Source organism: Cervus elaphus, chromosome 18, assembly GCF_910594005.1.
Source record: "Cervus elaphus chromosome 18, mCerEla1.1, whole genome shotgun sequence".
In the NCBI taxonomy this organism is placed as follows: Eukaryota; Metazoa; Chordata; class Mammalia; order Artiodactyla; family Cervidae; genus Cervus; species Cervus elaphus.
The window spans coordinates 69,848,097-69,865,134 of NC_057832.1; positions in this window are offsets into that span (position 1 = coordinate 69,848,097).

A 17,038-nucleotide genomic window follows, 5' to 3' on the forward strand; every position below is an offset into this window, starting at 1 on the left:
AGTTAACCTTAAGAGAGTCAAATACAAAAAAGGGTAAACAGAGGCAAGGGTTTGTGGCTTGGTTCTTTAACAAGTGGTTCTCTCTCTTTTCACTACCTCTCACTCCTGCTACTGGAAACAAGGTTTGGGGAAGGGAAGGGATGGTGGAAGAGGGGAAGATGTGGAGGGAAAGGAAGGAGGTGGCTGGTGGTTGAGGTAGATGATAGTGGCTATCTGGTTTGTCTGGAGCAGCTTCTCAGAAGCTCTTTTTCACATAATTGGATAAAGCCATGATGGTGGACAGTCATAGTATAAAACTTGCCTTGTCAGACCAATCTCTCAGATTGTCTACTTAGACTGGGGACTCAATCTCAACCCAGCCGACTTTTCCACACTCCGCTCCCCTCCACAGGTGATTTATTTTTTTTCCCCTAGGCACTATTTTCCTACTATTACTAGCACTGAAGAGAAAATAAACTTTGATTTTACAGTGTTTTAGCTAATGCCACTTTCTCAGCTTAGGTGGTTTTTAATTATGGATTCTCACACACTTGTATGAACTGATAGTCTTTGTTAGATACTTTCATACTTACAAATCTTCTGACATGCACATAAACCATCCTCATATTGTGTGTATCCACAGAGCTCCTGAGTCAGAAGCAAGTTCATAGAAAAGTAGAAAGAGATCCTCGATGAAAAGACATTGCTTTCTCTAGAACCACCCCCTCCTGCAGGAAAATGTAGTCATTATTAAGGCAAGACATTTTTGGCAATTATAACAGTTTTCTTAACTGAGTCTATTTCAGAAGATAAATATGAGATAAATATAAAAGTATACAAAGACTTTTCACAAGGTCACCTATTCTGTTCTCCAGATCAGAAAAATAGGAATGAAATTTCTGCTTCCTCCTTTATGCCTCCACTGTAGGATAAAGACTTCCATTGCAGGATCAACATTTCAGTGGCTTTCACTCTATTAACCTTCATTTGGTTTCCAACCCTTTTGAGCTGGGGCCCAACAAGGATTCTCCTGCTCAGTGTTGCTTGCACAAATAGAATAAAACCAAGTCTGGTACAGAAGCAAAGGAAAGCTTCATCCTTTGATCAGAGAATGCAGAGGTACGAGCTTGTGTTCAAGACACACGCTCTCCCCAAAGGGCTGCTTTATAGACTTTGGAGGTGAAGGGTGAGGCGTTCTCTCGGGGCAGACACATGTTGCTCAGGGCTCCAGCTCGCAGTTTCAGGGGCAGTGTCTCTGCAGGCGGCCCGCCAAGTGGAGCTGTCAGCGCGGCGGCTCACACTGGGAACTCTAATCTGACGTGTTAGGTACAAGGCCTCTGCATACAGCCACCTATAGGTAAGTGGGAATGAGCACAAAAGAAGAGATTAGGCCTTATCACCTAGATTACATCTTACTAACATTTTTCCTGGGTATCCAGTGGGCTTTGCTGGTGACGATTTTCCCTAGGAGTACAAAACAGGCCTTCATAGAAGAGCCTTCCTTTGCATGCCCAAGACCTAACTCAATGCCTGATTTCATAAGTACTTGGTAAATGTTTTCAGGATGAATTTATATATACAAACAGATTCTGTGTGCATGGTTTCCATGGAGAAACAGACAGGGCAAATAAGGGAAATCAATGGGTCTTGAAATTTAAAAAAAATAACCAAGCATATTATAATATTGCTTAGCTGAAATCCACTCTTTTATGATGGATGTCTGTCTTTTCTGCTTGCAGCTACTCCTCGCTTACCTGACCAGCAGAAGTCTCTTTTGCATGCAATTCGCTCTAGTTTGGCTTCCCAAGTGGCACTAGTGGTTAAGAATCTGCCTGCCAATGCAGGAGATACAAGAGGCATGGGTTCAATCCCTATGTTGAGAAGGTCCCCTGGAGGAGGAAATGGCATCCCACTCCAGTATTCTTGCCTGGAGAATTCCGTGGGCCGAGAAGCCTGGCAGGTTACAGTCCATGGGGTTGCCAAGAGTCAGACACGACTGAACACGTGCTTCTTATCCCCGTTCCATCTAATTCAGATGCTCTGTGAGGCCTTTGGCTCTTAAAAGCCCACGATCTGAGAAGACTCATTGCCACTGACACCTTAATTTCAGGAGGAGGGGAAGAGCAAAGCAGTTTACACTAAAACGTGAAAATGGCAGAAACTTTTAGATTCAGGTGAGAGATATGTAAGCACTGGAGTTCTAGAGTTCTACCTTCATAAGAAATTTTAGAAGATAGATGAAATAATGTAAATATTTATTGTTGCAAAACAAAAGTGAAAATGGATAGCTAATAGACTGTCTCACAGCATATGCTATCAGTCATTTGAAAGGCAAGGAAGTTTCCATTCATATGTTTTCAAGAAAGAACTTCCAAAACTTTATGTTGATGGTTTTTTTAGTAACACACTTGGACCCTGAATTCAATCCAGTTTAATTCAGTTAAGTACTTTGTAAGCATTTTTTTCATGGCTGGTGACAGAAGAGGCAGTGGTAGTGTTGGTATAGCCTGGGGGTGCAGGGCAAGGCTGAACCTGGGGGTGGGGAGCCAGTCTTGGCTGGTGCAGCAGGGGGGAGGGAAAGGGAGGCAGGCACACAGGTCGTTCTGGAAACCCAGGAGCTCCAGCTCACAGCAGGGCTCCTGCTCTTTCTGTTCTCACAATAATAGGTCAGTTATATCTCAATAGAAAAGGAAGAAAATATTTTTACAAAGTGATTCCATGGGGAGCTGCAGAGACACTGAGCTGCACAGCTGACCCAGAGCCAGGCTCACTGGCAGACTTAGGACCCTGTTTGCTCTTCGGGAAGTTCAGGTCTCTGCTGCCCACACTACAGGCTTCTTTGCTGGGTCAAGCACAAGATTAGCCTTGAACAAAAGACAAGGGCACAGGCCTTCGCAGCATTTCCTGTTTGTTTTTGTTTTTGTTTTCAAATAGAGCCCATTTGCTGGAATTTAAAATGCTCTGGAGGAAATCAAATTCTCATCTGAGGCAACTTTGTGATGGTGTGAGGTGTGTGTGTGAAACCCCGAGTAGCTCCTGAGGGTGTGGAGCTATCCCCAGTGATATGAATGGCGCATTCAGCCAGACCGGGTGGGTGCTCAATTTAGAGCATGGAGGTGAATGGCTGATGTGACATCTTGCTGATCCCTCTCGAAGGCAAAGTTCCCCAAGTATGTAAAAGACTTGGAAAATAACACAAAATTGCCTTGCACTCAAACTAGCAGAATGTAAACTTAAAAAAAACCAAAAAACGAAGAAATGTTTTTAAGGCTTTTGCTCCACAAGAAGATGGAAATGATATGGCGGTGGGGGAGCACAACGATGTGGGTGAAGCATGGCATCTGCTGCATTTGGTTGTCCACGCAGCCAGAGATACAGAGGAAGTCAGAAAACCTATTAAGTGATGTCTTAATACAAGAGTAAAAATGAGCTTAAGTGTATATTGAGCTGTCAACTAGGCAGCTGAGGGCAATTGAGATCAGAACTACTACAATGAGTCTGGGTTGACGCAGATTCTCTATTTCAACTTCTTCATGGTGATCAGTAACTTTAGGGTGAGTCCAAAGACACTTGGCTTTGCCATGGTTTAGTTTACCTGTCCCTGAAGTAGAGAATATTCAGTGTGACCACGTCCGATAGCTGAAGAACACTGATGTTTGTGAAGTGTTGACCCACTCTCAGGGAGCAGAGCCTGTGATTACAGGATAGCTCTCAGAGATGTGTGACGGGTTATTATCCTCAGACATGGTTAACAGACAAGAAAAATGCTGGCACTCATGCCAAGAAAGTCACTTTCAAGGCAAAATCAGACAATTTTTAACAAAGATCACCGGCTTGCCATGCCTCTGAAAATGGAAGATGCTCAGAAGGCAGTGTTGAATTCTTTGCCCTCGAGGACCCTCAGGAGGAGACAGACTGTTATACCAAGCATTACAGGCCCCATATATTTCCAGAATGTGAAAATAAACACAGAAACACATATGAACACTGCATGGGACCCTGGATCATACTGACTCATGGGAGGTTGAAGTTATCAGTTTGCAAAAGAGCTGCATGTGGACTAACGGACAACCCCCCTCCCCCTACACACACCCATGAAGCGCTCAGCTCCTCTCAGTGAAAGCAGAAGTCAGATTCCCACAGCATCTCCAAAATCCCCACAAATTCAGCATTTTAAAAAGCCTTCCCAGAAAGGGAAGGACAGGGAGATGCAAATTGTATATAGAATTCAGTAATTGTTAGGTATTTAATATTACTCAACTACTGTTGTTGGCCAAGATGAAGTAAGCCCTTTGTACCCTCTTTCTCTAACTACGGCTAAAACCGACGCAATGAAACTCAGATACTTAAGGAATCTGAAAAGTAAGCAGAGGAAAGTAAAAAATTGAAAAACCAGTATTTGGGGTCATTTTTCTTCCTTTATTTCACCCTTCTCCCAGGAAAGTGGCCCCAGTTATGGAACTGGACAGCAGTCATAGACATCAGAACTCTGAACCTACCTTTGTCAACCAAAGCAAGAAAGGGGGCCCCCTGCAACCTGAGAAGTGTGGGGCATATCTCAATTTTTTCCTCATCTTTTTCTATTTGTAACACAAGAGCGGCCCCAGTCTGGAACTTCATGGCAGTGGTTGTGGTATGAACACCTAAAGCCCTGAGGAAAAAGAATTGAGTCTCTCTGGTCAGAGGATCAGGCAAAAAGGGTTCTCTGCATTCCAAAGATGATGTGGGAAGCTCCATTCTTGTTTCCTCTCCTTTATCTCACCACTCTGCCCTGAATGTAGTGCCAGTCACATAAAACTGCAGAACAGATCCAAATAAACTCTCTGAGGAGCCCATTTTTCTGGCCAGAGGAACCTGGTACCAGTGACCCTGGGAACTGGAGAGTGTGTGGGAAACCCTGGAGAGGCCAGAACTGGGGAAACAAATGATCTAAATTCTGTGTACAAACCAACATAGCTCTGGGCTTACCGCCCAGGCTGCACATGAATGAGTCAGACCTAAAACTATATCATAGCCACTTTGAGACCTGACCTGAGGTGAAACCAGTTCCACAGAATTTTTTATCTGTACCTAATCAGGTTAATCTAGTTGCTAAAGCAAACAAACAAAAATCAATATTATCCAGGAATTTCAGGGGAGAAAAACTCCAAAAATCTCCAGCAGATTTGAACAGATGCCAATCTACTCCAAAATAGCAAAAGTCACATTCTTTTAAAGTGCCTATATGGGCATGTTCTGGGTCATTAAATAAAATCTAAATTAAAAAAAATAATTGAAAGCACTCAGGTATGTAGATAGTAATAAATATGTATGACCATAAAAGAATTAAAGAAAAAAAATCAATAGCAGAAAGAGCTAGAAAACATCCAAACATTTGGAAACTAAACAATACTATACAAATAGTCCATTGGTCAAAGAAGTAAGGGAAGTTTGGAGGGAAATAAGAAAATATTTTAAAATGAATAACAATAAAAGTATAACAATTGGAAGTGCTTTCAGAAAACATTCATAACATTAAATGCTCATATTAAAAAAAGAAAGTCTCAAATCAATAGTCTAAGCTTCCACATTAAAAAATTGGAAAAGAGAAAACAAATTCAATCAAAAGTATCCAGAAGGAAAGAATACATAAAGAGCAAAAATCAATGAAAGTGAAATCAGAAAAACAATAAGCAAAGTCAATGGAAATATCAACAAAATGCATAAAGCTCCAGCTAAATTAACAGACAGGGGCGGTGGGGGAGCAAAAACTACCAGTATCAGTAAGGAAAGAGTAGACATCACTAGGAAGGCCAACCAGGGGCCCCATGTTCTCAGGGGACCCAGGTCCCTTGGAGACACTGGAGATTCACTGGAGGAAGATATCAATACCTCGGAGCTTAGGATGACTCTCAAGGAGGGGCTGTGGACAGTAACTGCAGACCCCAAAAAAGGTGCTAGTGTAACCAGTGATGGGGATTCGGTCCATGGATAGTTTAGGGGCCATGTGGGAGGGACATGGTGGTCAGAATTGTTACTCCGAGTCATATTCAGCCTAGCTCTTGAGGGGCTTTTAATAACTCTCAGGACACCATGAGGTGTGACCATTGACAGGCAAAGATTCCCTCAGGGGACACAGAGACAGCAAAGTTCTGGGAAGCATGAACTTTTGATTCAGCCAGAGTTGGTTTCGAAGTCAGGCTCCTGGCTATGGCAAAGTAAGCTCTTCTCACATGCTGCAAAAGGGGAATCCTAGACAGCCAGGAAAGATGTGGCCAGACACCCTCACATTTAGTGGGGTGCTCAATGCATACTGGTTTCTTTCCATCCACCTGGGAGGCCAGGCTTCTCACTTGCCAGAATTGTCACTTTGGGACAGGAATAGCCAAGTCCAATGGGAGCTGGGCAGAACCTGTGGCAGCCACAGTGGCCATTCCTTGAGGAGGATGAAGATGCAGGAGGCAGTGCTCCACAGAACAGGTGTGAAGCAGTGGTGGTGGGAGGCTAAGCGTGAATGACCAGCAGACGAGACGTGGACCTGCAGCAGCCTGTCTGCACAGGCAGAAGAGCATGCTGGAAGAGATGCCGGCTGGGCCCACCATGGGCAGATCCCGGGGCGGGGTGGGGGTAGATCGTCAAAGAGAAGAGGTCTGAGGGCAGTAAACCGGCCCTGTTAGCATAGCCTTCACTGCTGAAGACAGTGAAGAATCCAAGTCTAGTGTAAAGGTAGCTATTTGTCCCCACCCAGCCCAGCCCCTGAGATGCAGGTGCTTATCTGTTTCTTGGGGAGAGGAAAAAAAAATCAATGCCTATTTAAAAATGATCATTCTGTCTGTAAATTTCTAACATAGGAGGTCACAAGGAGCCCTGCTCAGCATCCCTCCCACAGCTGTTAACACAAAGATGTTTCTCTCCCCACACTTTGCTGTCAGCTTGGCTCAGGTCACCAGAGCAGGTGGGTGGCAGAGAAACCAGACCTCTCTTCTCCCAGCAGGGGAAGCTTCCAGGCTGTGGCAACTGAAAGCAGGGTGTGCTGGTGACAGGCAAGGCATAGGCAGATGTGCAGGGCAGTCAGCAGGCTAGTTCTTATACACCTGATAGACACGTCTGTAAAGTCCCAGAAATGCTGGTGTGAACCTTACAGTGCAGGATGCTCAAAGGTCCCGCCGATATGAGCCAGCCAAGCAGTAAAAGAAATTTAAATAGCCCTCTGAGTTTGACCTCATTTGTATCTTCCTGGTGAAGAGGCCTTGGAGAGACAAGGCAGAATAATAAAGATCTATAATTGCATTTATTGAGTATCTATCATAGGCCAGGCACTGTGCCTAATATTCTAAACATAATATTTACTCCTTATCACAATGTTGAATTCTCCCTCATTTTCTTCCCCTCCCCTTTCTTCTTCTTCTTTATGTTTAGGAATTCTTTGATTAAAGGAGACCTAGAAAGCAGCAGTATAAATTTGGCAAATACATTTTAATTGGACTTTGATTTTATGACAGGCAAAAATAAGCTAGTTCTCATTTTTTAAACAAAACTGATTTGGTGTTTAATCAAATCAATACTTGATCAATATTTGTTGATTTCATTCATGAATCGTGAAGATTAAATGAAAATACACTACATATACCTCAGAAATTAAAAGGAGTACTATTTTTGCCTAGCACAGAATACCATAGGACTGCTGTACCCTGGGGTTGGGGCACCATTCCCTTGGTTTTTGCTGTAAATGCCTCCCCCTTGACTTACAGGACAACCTCAGGAGGCTGAGTGAGTGCTGGCCACCCAAAAGCCCTGAGCGCATTACAAAGTAAAAATGATTGTTATGTATTTTATGCCTTTATACCAATCTATTTTGAAAAAGCAGTTGAAAGTTTACAATTTTAACAGAGAATGTTTATGTTAGAACAGAAGCTAGATTAAAAGATCAGCTGGGGCCCAGAACACACATATTTTTCCTGCAGATCCAGCCAAATGTGAGACCAGGGACTGGACATAATTCATCAGAGCCAAGCTACACTCCGCAGGCAGGCTGTGTGGTAACTTCCTACCTTTGCAACGCTGTCTGCTTTCAATTGTAAACACAGCCAACCAGCTCATCAGAGCAGGGCTGGAGGGAAAGCCAAGGCTGGTGGCAGGCTTGGCACCTCTTCATGCCAGAAGCCACCTGTACACAACATGCTGCAGAGAAATAGCCAGAATGCCCTGGAGCCAGTTCCTTCTAGAAACCAGCGACAGTGGGGCTCAGTTACCCCAGCCACCTCCAGCACGGAGGAGCTGCCTTCAGGAGGCCGCGGAAGGTGGAGGCCCTGATTGCAGAGGGTTTGGGCAGTATCTTCTTCTTGTCTGGTCCCCAGGGGCCACGCCTCTCTGGTTATTAAATACTGCATTGAATGGAATGAACTGATTCCAGCCCCAGCTCCACTGGGAAGTTCCTTAGTAATCTTGGAAAGCGACTTCTCTTAGAGCCTGTCGCACAGCTAAATCATTCCTAACTGGGCGGCATAAAACAAGTGAGCACGTATTATCTTTCACTGTGTGGGGGCTGATGGAGCCCAGTGAGGAACTTTTTGGTCCTACAAAGTTGCACAGTGGCTGGGCTCCAGTTTTCTTGAACTCTACTCCATTCATATGTCTGGTCGCTGGCCTGGGGAGTCCTAGACAGCTAGGGACTAGAAGATCTCATCTGGGGCTCCTCAGGATACTCTTCCCTAACAGTATGATCTCTCCACATGGACTCTTCAGCACGGTGGCTTCAGGGCAGCTAGACTTCTTATACCAAGGCCCAGGCTCCAAGTGGACTTGTCCCAGGAGAGTGGCAAGCAGAAGTCAAGGGCCTTTTGTGACCCAGGCTCACAGGTCACAGTTCATTGTTTTCAAGGAGGTGTGGAAAGTCATGCCTTTGTTCTAGGGGAGGGAATATAGATCTTTCGTCTTCATGGCAAGAACATCAAAGAATTTACAGTTTTGCATTGAAACCTCCACAGAGCTTTCATTTCTCCTCACACTGAATGGGAATAATAATACTTCCTGGCTAGATTCTTTTTGGGGGAATGGAGGTAGAATGGGGCTAATGCAGATGAACTCATGACCAAAGTCACCTAGCTGACCTGGTGTCAAGGGGCCAAAATGCCCAAATAGAAGCCTCCACATGCCTGGGAGAAGTGGTTATTCTTCCCCCAATGCATGTGTGCTCAGTCGTGTCTGACTCTTTGTGACCCTATGGACTATAAGCCCCCAGGCTCCTCTATTCAAGGGATTTTCCAGGCAAGAATACTGGGGTGGGTTGCCACTTCCTGCTCCAGGGGATCTTCCCGACCCAGGGATTGAACCCAGGTCTCCTGAATTGCAGGCAGATTCTTTACCAACTGAGTCACCAGGAAAGCCCCCCAGCGCCTATCATTTGTTGTGTCAAAGGGGAGAATTCTCAACCAGGAGTGATTTTATCTTAGATTATAAATACTGTGGCTTCTGGGGCTTCTGTCCTGTATTCTTGGCAGGTGGCAGGATGCCCCGAAGCCTATCTCTGCAGGCTCAGCTGCAACAATGTGATGTGCATGTTCCAAAGCCAGCTCCTTTTCTTGTCCACTTTTCCAGAAAGCACTGCGCTGGGAGGCCTGACACAAACTGCTGATGTCTAGTTTCACCCACCTTCCAGCTACCTTCTCCAACTCAGTCACATAAATATCTTCCTCTTTAGGCCTATTTTCCAGGCTGGCGGTTCCCACAGTGGTGGTGTCACAACCCGCTGGGGTGTTGCAGTGGGCTGTCAGCGATGGTGCAAGTCATCTGTTACTAACAATAGGGTTCCCAAGTCTGCCAATGACTTATATTGAAAACAATATACAAATTAAAGAGAACTCAAGTTAATCCCCGTGATCTGCCACACTCAGTTGCCCTGAACATCCTTTCTTGTGAAAGCCTGTAATTGTTGGATAGCCTTTATTTGGAAGGAAGCAATTTTTAGCTCTTAAAGGAAACCACAATTCATGGTGTCTGTCTTTTAAGAATGTTCCACAACACAAGATTGCATGGACTCAAGAGTGAGGCAGGGTGGCCCCATGGGGTTACTACCCCAGCTCCCTCTAACCAGCTCTGCCCCTGGGCAAGTTACTCAGCCTCTCCGTGATTGCTACCCTTCAAAATGAGGATAATAAAAGCATGCACCCTGTAGGTTGCTGAGGGGAGGATTAAATTATGTATATAAAAGACATAGAACAGTGTCTGAAATCTGGCCAAGGCTAGTTTTATAGCAGCTACTATTATTTGTTATTGTGAGCCTTTTCCTTTTTTGAGGGTTTTCCTCAATGTCTTGTAAGTCATGTTGTTTTGGGATGTAAAGAACAAATATATCATTACTGTGTTGCACTGTGCCTGAATATAAATACATTGGACATCTCAGCCTGGATTTCTTTTGTTTTCAAGATACTTAAAATTCCATGGGCCTCTTCTTTGGCTGGCTCCAGAAATACGTCTTGGGCTTGGGTAGCTCCAGGAAAAATGAGATTTGGCACAAGGAGCTTTTCTCCAAAATACTTCATGACTCTCTTCATTGGCTCTTCACACTTGTACCTTGATTCATTTCTCCTTCCCTACATCTATCATTTTCAGGCTCTTTTGTTTCTGCCCGGTCCGGGGATGGGGCAGGGAGAAGGGGAGATTCCTGCTCAAGGTTTCCAAGCTGAAGTAGAGCCAAGGCTGGGCTGAGCAGAGGAGCAGGAGTTTAGCAGATGAATCCCTGGCTTTCCAGGTTGAATTTCCGAAGAGTTTTCCAACTAGTGCTGTGTACTACTGTTCTCTGCAGATTAAACGAACGTTTGTGAGCTGATCTAAGTATTGAAGAGGGACTCACGTGGAGACCAGTGTCGTGGACAAGAGATGCCTCTGATGCGGGAAAGCCACTTTGTTTTGATCACAACAGCATCCTGCATTCTCTGAATGCCCGCATTTTCCCCTTTACTGCAGAGACCCTGCATAAAGATAAATTAATATATACTAAAAATCTGTCATGCAGCTAAGGAATAAAAACAGAGATCGGTTTCCTCTTTCCCTAAAGTTTTGGATCTCAGCCTCACTGTTTGGCAGAGTCATCAGGGAGCTGCTAAAAGATACAGATGCTCATCCTTTCTGATTTCAGTGATCTGAGTCAGGTCTGGGCTTTGGCATCGTTTTAAAGGCTCCCAGGTAACATTAATGTTGCCAGAGCTCCAGGGTGCGACCTGGCAGGCCTATGGGTCCACACCAAGTGCCTGTGGGTATTCCCGGTACCTCCTTCCTCCCATCTCATGTTCCAGAAAAGGGTCAGGTGACACCAAAGATGCTTCTGGCAGGACTCAGAATAATATATTGTGTAATCTTTCAGCAAAGTTTTATTAATAGTACATAGCCTATTGTTACCTACTCATTTTCTGGGCAGTATTTTCAAGACTTATTTCCAAGATCCATCTTAAACTACTAAAGAAGAATTATTATGGACATTAATAGCTATTCACCCAAAATATAACCCCAAAAAGAAGGATGAAGAAAAAACTTTATGAAGATGAATCTCTATGGCTGTGTCCATTTTTTTCTATAGGCACAATTTGTTTGCTTCTCCTTCTCAAATGTACAGATTATTAAATACTAATAGTAATACTATTAGATTAGTATTACTATTAATACTAAATACTAATACTAATAGATTCTTAAATACTAATAACATAAATATTAATAGAGGGATTTGAGAAAATCTTTGTCATCAAAAAATGCAAAGTAGAAGCAAAACAATCTTAATTTACTGGGAAGTGTGACCTCCAAACACTCAGAATGAACTCATATAAAGTAAATAAATCTTATACTATCACCTAGGCCAGGTTTTATAAGGTGTTGTCAGAAGCCTCCTGGCTAGACACACAGGCTACCCGTGGCTTCACTCCAACTTCTCACTTTCTAGGGGCATGAGCCAGTCATCTGCATTTTAAACAAACTTCCAGGTTTCCCTGGTGGCTCAGTGGTGAAGAATCTGCCTGCCAATGCATGAGTCCTGGGTTCGATCCCTGATCCGGGAGGATCCCACATGTCACAGAGCAGCTAAGCCTACGGGTCACAACTACTGAGCCTGTGCTCTGGAGCCCTGGAGCCACAACTACTGAGCCCATGGGCCTCAACTATTAAAGCCAGAGTCCTAGAGCCTGTGCTCTGCAACAAGAGAGGCCACCACAATGAGAAGCCCATGCATCACAACTAGAGTGTAACCCCCACTTGCTGCAACTGGAGAAAAGCCTGTGCAGCACTGAAGACCCATCATAGCCCCCCAAAAAACCAGAAAACAAATTTCCTAGGTATTTTGATTGACTATACTTTTTAAAGCAGCAATGCTATCTCTAAAACAAAATTGTGCACTTAATTCCAGTAAATAAATTGGTGAAGGTGAACTCCTCCAGTGAAAGTATTGATGAGGCAGGTTTGGAGTTCAACAGGTGGCCTGTCCTGGGGGTTCAGGGCAGCTGCCCAGAGTTGCTGCATCCAGCTGCTTGGAGGGCCCCTAACATCAGCGTCGTCTCTATCTCTGTGCTTCTACTGAGCTGTCTGTTCCCTGACTTGTCGCCTTCTGCCTCTGCCTCCTCTCCATTCCAAGGATCATACTCCTTGGAACAATTCTTGTCTCACCATACTCTTTCTTCCTCAACCAACTGATTCACTCAATGGCTTCTGAAATGCATACATTGGTCCAGATAGTCACAAAAGTAAAGAAATTTAGAACATGGTAAGCTATTAGTAAGATGAACTAATTTTTTTAAACATTTCGTTTAACTTGCTTAATTGTACAAGGTTTCTTTTTAATTGAAGTGTAGTTGATATACAATATTATATTAGTGACTCTCTGCTTGTAACTAATATATGAGATCAAGTATACCTAATACATGGGGAAACAATGGAAGCAGTGAGAGACTTTATTTTCTTGGGCTCCAAATTCACTGAAGATGGTGACTGCAGCCATGAAATTAAAAGATGCTTGCTTCTTGGAAGAAAAGCTATGACAAACCTAGACAGCATATTAAAAAGCAGAGACGTTACTTTACCGACAAAGGTCCGTATAGTCAAGCTATGGTTTTTCCGGTAGTCATGTATGGATGTGAGAACTGGATCATAAAGAAGGCTGAACACCGAAGAATTGATACTTTTGAACTGTGGTGTTGGAGAAGACTCTTGAGGGTCCCTTGGACCACAAAGAGATCAAACCAGTCAACCCTAAAGGAAATCAGTCCTGAATATTCTTTGGGAGGACTGATGCTGAAGCTGAAGCTCCAATATTTTGGTCACCTGATGCCAAGAGCCAACTCATCAGAAAAGACCCTGATGTTGGGAAAGATTGAAGGCAGGAGGAGAAGGGGACAACAGAGGACAAGATGGTTGGAATAACAAGGAGACTTAGAGGTGTTGGAGGTGGGTTGCTTGAATTTTAACAGTAAAGCAGTAAAGCTTTAACTGGCAGCAGTAAAGCCAGATTGGGGGATGACAAAGAGCAGGGTGCAGCCATAAGAGTGGGGGATCACATAGAGTAGGAACGCAGGTCACCAGAGATGAGGATGTCAAGGAGTCAGAGGTTCAGTTTTAGAAAGGTGCTCCAGTCAGTTGTAGCAATGGTAGGAATTAAGAGGACTGGGGACCAGGACTAGAATAAATGGTGCTGCCTGAAGAGAACAGCAATGATGAAAGGTAAAGATGACAAGGGCCCCAGAGGAGCTTTCCAGAGGCAGAAAGGAGATCCAAGGAAACAAGGGGGTGGAGCTAATGAGGGAATGAACCTGTTATGGGAGAAAGGGCCTTTAAAAGAGCCAAGATTTAGACACTACTGAGATGAGCTGAGTGTATGAGGGATGGATTGTTGGCCCCAGGGAGCACAAGATAAGGTTGGGTCAATGAAACAGTTTAGCAGGGAGCAGATAAGTTGTGTGATATATCCAGTTGCTTATCCTGGAGAATGGGCTCAAGCACTGACCATTCAGTAACCAGATGAATCCATCCCCCACCTTATCTGCGTCTGGAGGCAGGTGAGCATGAGGCTCAGGCTATGAGTCAGCAAAGTCCTGCTGGATACAAACAAGCCTCTGCCCAAATTAGAGGCTAATGGTGGAATTCATTGGCTTCCAGTGTTTCTAAGTTTATCTGGGTGTGTTTGTGGGGCACTGGGGCAGTGGAGGGGAGGGTAGACAAGGTCAGGTATGCTCAGCATCCTTTAGCAAGTAGTCTCCTCAGTTACAGAGAGATCTGGGGGCTCTGAGACCCAGGATCCATGTGTGAGCACTCTAAGCATTTCATGCTCCAGTCTTTTTCATCTATTTATTCCTCGAATTAGTTGTTTCTTCCCTTCCTCATACTGAAAAGGATTTAAGATGTTCCTATTAGCACTTACTATGGGCCAGGCACACAAGGGTTTCAGAAACATGCTGTTCCCTCTCTGTAATGTGTTTTCCAAGCTTCCTTCTGTTTAAACAAGATCTATTGTTCCCATAATGCCTAGACAAGTTTCATCTCCTCCCTGAAAACTCCTAAATCGTGTCAGATGTGGTCTCTCCTCTTTGGAACTCTTTCAGTACTTACGCTCTGAATCATACATTCTCCTGAACAATCAAATGTGCTCCTAGCTTACCCTGCCTCTCCGTCTAAACTGCAAGCCCTTTGGGGATAAAGACTTTACGTGAATTTTTACTGTCTCTAAAATCCACTAAAACACCAAGGACATAGTAAGCCCTCAGTAACAGGAACTGCATTTTAGAGAGACATGCCCCTCTGTAATGGAGTATCTCTTGAATGATGCACTAAAACTAGGACTAATAATGAACTTTTTGAGTTTCTCAGGAACACTCTTTGGAGCATGAACAGATTAAATTACAAGGTCAGCTACCAGAAAGACAGAAGTTAAAATCTGAAAAGCAATAAAGTAGCAATTTACATTTGTTCTCACCAGAGTCTAAAGGAGTACATTATAATACAGTGACAAGTTAATGTTGGAGCTTTGTAGAAAGTTGAATGTTATACAGATGTACTCTGTTTTCCCATTTTAGGTTTCTGTAAAGTGTGCTTTGGTTACACAGGTTCCTCTCCTTGATATGAGCAACCACGGAGGGACACAGCTGTCAGAATCTACAACTTGAGCCCCAGACATTTTTGCAATAAGGAGATCAAGTGACTTACTCTAAGGAAATGAGAAGTAGATACCACGTCAAGATTCCCCTTTTGCTGTCACTCTGCGGGTAGGAGAGGGAGTGAGAGGAAAAGGGGGAAATTTGGAAGTTTTAAATAGGGCTTTAAAAATGCCAATGGAAACAAATAAGAGAATTGGTTCCCAGCAGCCTTCCTCTGGCCAAATTTTAGGTTCTGTAGTTCATTTAACAGTATTTCCCTGGTCTCTATAATATTGCTAAACTTTATTTGGGGGCATTTACTTGTCTTTATTATTTTATGCTCATTTCCTTCTTTTAATCTCTTATTTCTCCATCCCCAACATTTTTTACAAAATAACTTTTTTGATTAAAAGTTTTATTTCAAATGTTCAAAATGTAGCTTTTAGTAAGGAAAGGACTGGGCTTGTACTTTGGTGACCAGATGAGGAATTCATGTGTGGTTGTTCTGTGGGGTTTCTTTTTCTTTAAAAAAAAAAAAAAAAACCAACAAAAACTTATTTATTTATTCATTTGGCTGCATCAGGTGTTAGTTGCAGACGTGGGATCTAGTTTCCTCACCAGGGATTGAACCCAGGCCCCTCTTGTCACTAGACCACCAGGAAGTCCTGCTGTGTGGGGTTTCTTTCCTCAGAATTTGTCTGCTTTGATCCAGTATTTCTATAATGTCACATAAGGAAGTACTTTCCTGGTATATCTGGAACTCCTTGGGAAAAAAGGCATTAAAGGTGGTCAGTAATTGTAATACTTAATCTATATTCATTATAATCTTGAATTAATTCATAGGATCATCTGCATGCAACACTTTTTTTTTTAAGTGCAGCTTTTAGTTCTCTGTCTCTCTCTAGCATTCACCACTATGTGGCAGTCCTTAGCCTAAAGATATGAATATGAATAAACTGCACTGCCTGCTCTTGTGCATCTCAACAAAATGAAATCTGGCACATAACCTTCATGACTATTCCATTTTCTGCTCTACCATCCTCCCTGTGTGAAGCATCCTTTTCTCTTGGGGGAGGGGAGAGAGAAGTAAGAGGAGTTGCTTACCATTTTATACAAGCTTAAGGATCCATCAGATGGTCCTTATTTGTAAAGCACGTGTGGGAAGCAGGGAACTTTAAGGGGAGGAGCAACTGCTCAGACAGCTGAGAAACTTGCAGCCCAGAGAGGGTGGAAGATCACACAGCTGTCCCTGTTCTACAGCACTCTACTCCCCTGCATCTTCACATCTATTCTGGACTGTCAGCCTCAGGCTTTGGAAGGACAGAGGACTTGCCATCCTCCATATACAGCATCCACCGCTTTGGACATTTACTGAGCAGTTACTCTGATGGAAGTAATTGTTAGATACCTTACATACACTGTCATATTTATTTCTTTTTTACAGATCTGTAAGGTAGACATATTTATTACTCTTATTTTAGGGATGAGATCGAGACTCTAAAATGTCTGGTAACTTGGCCAACGTCACAGGGCTGGTACATGTCAGAACAGAGACTGAAATACAGGCTTATCATCAGCATGTGTCTTGACTAATAGACTAGACTGCCCTTCTCTAGGATTCTCCACTTGGCAAAAGGACTCAGCACTGGTGGAACTGATCAAAACCCACTGGGTGTGTCTTAAACAACAGGTGTTCCTCTTTCAATTCAGTTTAACAAACTTTCACAGTCAGGCTCTGTGGGCCAAAGTGAAGCTGAGAAGAAAAGCTTCTTTGTCCTCTAGAAATTAAGAGACCAAGGGAGAGGAGGGCTAGAACTAAGTAACTGCCAGGTGCAGTGCAGAACACAGCATAATTAATCTTCATCTGGTTATGTTATCTCCTCATCCATTCCCTCACTCACTCATTTATTCATCCAAGAAGTGTTTTCTCTGGCAAAAACGGTACCAGTTGAATCCAGAGGGTAACACACTGG